The sequence below is a fragment of the Pinus tabuliformis genome, chromosome 7, assembly GCF_031772625.1.
Source record: "Pinus tabuliformis cultivar Carrire ecotype Pingquan chromosome 7, CPIR1, whole genome shotgun sequence".
In the NCBI taxonomy this organism is placed as follows: domain Eukaryota; kingdom Viridiplantae; phylum Streptophyta; class Pinopsida; order Pinales; family Pinaceae; genus Pinus; species Pinus tabuliformis.
This window is the reverse complement of record NC_142293.1, coordinates 1,304,363,773-1,304,369,516: the sequence shown is the minus strand read 5'-3', so window position 1 is coordinate 1,304,369,516 and position 5,744 is coordinate 1,304,363,773.

The following is a 5,744-nucleotide window of genomic DNA, read 5'->3' as shown; positions in this document are numbered from 1 at the left end:
TTAAAAACAATACAATAATCTAATTTGGATCACAACTCCCCATTTTTAGAAGATTTTGGTTACCAAAATCCTCTACTCAATGAGGTGAAGAAATGTTTCCTCCACCTTCTCTTAGTTGTACTAATTAACTTTGCCTAAAAGTTGTCCTTTCAACCCAATCTTCCAAAGGTCATGATGCCCATGTATTGTAGTCCTTGAGCTCTTCTACAAAATTGTATCTTCTATCAAATCTACTTGAACATCTGGTGTTAAATACTCCACAAAATGGAGGCCTTGTTCCTCTTCCTGATCTACATTCACAACTAAATAAATGTGCTTATATGGTGGTAAACTGAGTCGATATTCATTATTAGCCACCTTTTCGAGTATCTCATAGGGAACATATTGCAGAGCTTTGATTTTCTTACCAAGCCCCTATATCCTTTCCTTGTTCAACTGTAACCATACTTGGTCTCCCACCTTGAACGATTTCTTTGTTCTATGTTGATCATACCTCACCTTATATTCCTGTAACTTCTACAGTGTCTCTTGTACCTGTATATGGATCTGCTTTATCTTTTCTATAAAATTTTCAGCCCTCAAGGTGTCTCTTGTAAGATCTTACCTCACTCCTGCTTGTTTCCCATATGCAATGTCTAAAGGTAGACGTGGAAAATATCCTAACAAGCTTCAAATGGGGACTTTCTAGTACAAGTGTGGACTGATCTCTTGTAAGAATATTGTATATATACTCAATTTCATCCTAGGTATTCAAATGCTTCTAGTTGTATCCCCTTAGAAGCTACACCACACTCTTGTTGACTACTTTTGTTTGCCCATATATCTTTTGATGGAATATTGTAGATCTCTTCAACTTTGTGTCCATATTCTCCCATAATGCAGCCTAGAATGCAATAAGAAATCTTGTGTCACTGTCTGAAACGATGCTCCTTGGTATCCCAAAGTGCACCTAGATCGATCCATAAAAAAAGTTATACTTCTTTCCCACTAATGGTCTTCTTACAGGGCATCATAACACATATTTTCTTGAACCTGTCAACTACCATGAACATGAGGTCATGTCCCTTCCTTGTTACTCGTAAGCCTCCCACAAAGTTCATGGAAATTATTTCTCGAGGACGAATAGACATAGATAAGTGATGATATAGACCCTATTTCCTATTCCTAGGCTTGCTACTACAAGAAATCATGCACCCTCATATGAACCTAGCTACATATTCTTACATCTTGGACCAATACACATACCTTAGTAGGTTGGCCACGGTCTTCCCTACACAAAAGTGCCCTGTAATATTGGAGGTATGAGCCTATCTAATCACCTACAATCACTCACCTTTAGGAACACATAGCTTATTCATATTGTAGAGTAACCCATCCCGAAGATGGTAGTTAACGGTGTTTTCAGGTGACAAAAAAGATTTTGAGTCTGCAACTGTTGAAACACATCCTTGAAGTCCTCATCCTATGAATATGCCTATTGGCATGCATCATGGGTGAATGGTTCCATGTGCATAACGGCCTCCAAAGTTGTAATATTTTATGTGGGTGGCCTTGAGAGCATTTCGGCCAACCTTTTGTGTTTCCCTTCTTGTACTATGATCACCAAATGAAACTGTTGTGAAACCCCATCCACATGTATGCCTAGTCTCTTGTAACTTATGCTAGGCTTGTAGGTATTGTAATGGCTAGCGTTATGTGTGGATTATTTTTTTCTTTCCCATCAGATAGTTCTTCATTTCTTCACAGCTTTAACAAGGGCATAGATCTCCTTTTTGTAGGTACGGTATTTAAGAACTATCCCATGAAATACTTTGGAATGGTAGCATATAGCCTTCCTCCCTACATCAAGACCACTCCCATAGCATAGCCACTTGCATCTATCTCCACTTAAAAATGTCGTTGCAACATTGGCAATGGAAAAACTAGTGCTGGACTAATCTTCTTCTTTAGCTCTTCAAAGGCCCTTTGCTGACCCTTTCCTCACAAAAAACTCTTTCCACTAGTTATGATAACATGGAGTGATACTGCTACTATTGAAAATAAGGCTATGAATTTTCTTAAGTACTTTGTTTTGCCAATCAAACTCCTAACCTCAAAAACATTAGTAGGCACTGATGACATCAATATTTCCTCCATCTTGGGAGGATCTATTTTCATCTCTCGTCCACCTATCACATACCCAAGATACACCAAATATTATTGTGCAAACTCAAAATTCTTGATATTTGTGAGTAGTTGGTGCTTCTTTAATGACTCCAACACCCACTTCAAACGTAACACTTCCTCCTCCCAAGTGGAATTGTATACCATTATATCATCCATATAGACAATTGATCCATAATCTCTCTGATTTCTGACATTATCCAATTTCTTTCATTCTATGATGTTTTCATAACTGCATGAAAGACCATGTTAAAACCATGTGTTCAAACAATTAAAGAATAAGCAACATAAATGAGACCATAAAGACAATGCACACAAAAGTTTGATAACTAAGTTCATCTAGTGTGGACTATATCTCTAGACCTTTCTTCGATAATGGGGAGGCCACTTCATTCATATCATCAAAAATAAATGAAAGTACATGGAAAAATACATCAAATACCTCTAATCCTGGGAGTGACTTGAAATTTGAATACTTAAATGGCAACAATCTCAGCACCAACATGTTTATCTCATCCTCCTGGACAAGCAATTAATGATGAAGGTAGGTTTCTACCATGAGCCCTAAATTATGCTATCCAAATGAAAAAAAAGTACTACACCATTTTGATCTTTACAAAATTCTAGTGAAAATAAGTATAATGCTAGACACATTACACCACCTGCAAATCTAGCCCCTCAAGGAATATTCAAGATTCCTCACAAACTCTTAATGGAATATTCTTTAGAATATTCTAGGGAACTTATTCTATAGAGTACTATATATCGCGAAATATGTCTAATTGAGCATGGTTCTACCTCTTGCATAGAGTTCTAGTCAGCCCTTTGTGGCTTGACCATTTTCCTAATTCTACCTTGTTCACAACCTCACAGCCTTCTCTAGGTTCTAGGTTTCAGCCCGAACCTTCATAGTTTGACGATCCCCATGGTCTCCCGGTTCCCTTATGCTTGGTTCCAAACCTCTTCTAGTCATTCTTCCACCAGACCTCACATGCACTATTCCGTATCCTCATCCCATGGGTTTCCCCTACCGCTCTCGCTTGAATTTGAATGGGGTTTAAATAATAGCCAGTTGATAGCCTTGCCAAAGTTCTGTCGTCCAACATATGGGTTGGCAAGGTGGTGTTAAGTCTATGGGGTCTAATGGTGGTCAATGGTTCGAACCCCTCCAGAAATTATTCCATATGTCCAACCATTATCATCCACATGGGTCATGTGATCACCCGAACCATACTTGAAATCGATGTATGTGACCAAACCACAACCTTTGCTAATAGTTACAATTTTAAAATTTTTACCTTTCTTGCAAATCATTCTTTTCATCGGATTATGGTTCTTCGTGATCTATTGTTAAACAATTTGGTTTTAATTCGGTTATCGGTTATTGCTGACACAGTTGTTGGTAATATTTGGTTTGGTGGTTCGACGGTTACCTGCTGGCGAGTTCGACTCATGTCGACCCATTATTTTTAAACAAAAAATACTTCCGTCTATTTGAATTAAAATGTTAATCATATTTTTACGACTGACGTTATACGAAATATACGATTGTGGACAGAAGTATCTTCCCTATACCTAGTGGCCTGGTCTAGAACAATATAAAGAAAAGACTATAAAGTTCTCCTTAGATAAATTGGAGAATTGAAAGATGATTACTTTTAATCCATCACAAGATCTTCTCTCCTCTTGGTGCTTAGGCTCCAACTGTAGATCTGCTCACTATAATTAGAACCTCCACAAAAAATAAACACAAGCCAAATATCTACGACAGCTATGTAGCATTATCCAATCACTCTATTTAATCGATCAACATAGCATTGAAATATATGCATGTAAACATAACATAACACATATAGGAAAATAATATACTCTTTGTATTAATATGAAAGGGAGAGAGTTTACAACCAAAAGTGGAAGTTGATGTTGTAGAGATCTCCCTAAGTTGACTTTTCTTTCTTTGTCACAATGCACACCTCAAGGTCACCCTAATGCATGGAATTGATAACTCTTTTATGATCAAAGAAACAATATAAGTGTATGATTAGTCTCCAAAAGCCAACCTCTAGCTTCTAGATGGAAGTAAATATATAAGAGAGGATGGTTGTTTTAGGAATTCTTATCCATTTACCAATCTAGGCTTGAGATCCACCCTTAATGGGAGGATGAGCTCATTATCCATTTAACTTCACTAGTTTCTAATAGTTACAAAAATTAGGTCAAGGTTCACCTGTAGATGTGTGCCAACTTTGGTGGTTTTACAGTTGCCTTGAATGGAAAAAAGTGGTGTGATTGATGAGATTAGATATTTTGCCTAACCTATATTGTAGAATCTTTTTGAAAATAGAAAATAAGAAATTTGGCGTCTTTTTGTGTAAGGTGAAGAAAAAAAATCCACTTCAAAATTACTTTTCTGGACAAAGAATTATCGATGTTGCTTTCGATGCATACGAAACGGTGACATCTTTAAAATCAATTTAATGTATGTCAATACATATGATAGAGTGATCATATTTAAAATCAATTAGTATATGTTGTTTTCAATATTAAAGAAATGGCCACAGATTTGTAAATACACCCAGCGCACATGAAAGATCAATTGGAAATATCCTTGTAGACATTGAAATAGTTCTGCATTAATCAATGGATCACGTAAATAGTTTGTCGATATCTTTTGTTTGGGTTAATGTAATGGATTGAGTAAATAAATTGATCTATATGATATCTTAATGTAAATTTTCATGAGGGTTTGTAAATTTGCAAGTGTTAAAATTGAGTTTTTATGAGCTTTTATGTTAATGTTTATGCACATAAAGAATGAAATAAAACTCTAAAAAAGGAAGATAACAGTAGACAATTACACCATAAAAATAACCACAACACAACAAGTGATTAAGGAGTTCACCTATCTTGGGCTACGTCTCCTTGGTCCAGTTTCCAATGGCTTGGCCCTCTCAAATTATGCTAAAAATAGTGATTACATACATTTACAATACTCTAATGGTTTCAGAAGGACCAAAAATGCCTGTCTAGCCTCTTTATTCTTCTCAATTGGATCAAAAATGTATTAGTTATGATTTCCCCAAGTTTTCCTATGAATCGCACCTCAATTTCCCCAAAATCCATAACCATCCTACAAATTTGCCCCAATTTACACTAATTGGGCACTCATTCCACCAAATTCCATGCGAATTTGTCAGAGCACTTAAATGGCACCTAAAGCCTTAACTCCGAAAAACCAGGTCACGTAGGGAACCACATGCCTGGTGGCTAAGGCCAACGGCCCATCCTTGCTAGTCGGGCCTCCACTCTGTTCCTCGCCGTGGTCACATCGAATACCATATGCCCACGGGGCCGGGCCTTAACTTCGCCCTCCAAAACTCCTGTGTGGTTAGATGTCTCTGGTCTTTGCAATGGTCACATAACTCCATCGGGGTTAACACATCGGTTACCACCAACGATTTGGTGGGGTGGTTAACCTCCACCCAAGGTCCTCGCGCCAATTCATATGGTCAACATATATGGAGGGATGGGGCTATGTTGCGGCCCCTTCCCCCAACGATCTGCCAACATGCATTCAAATA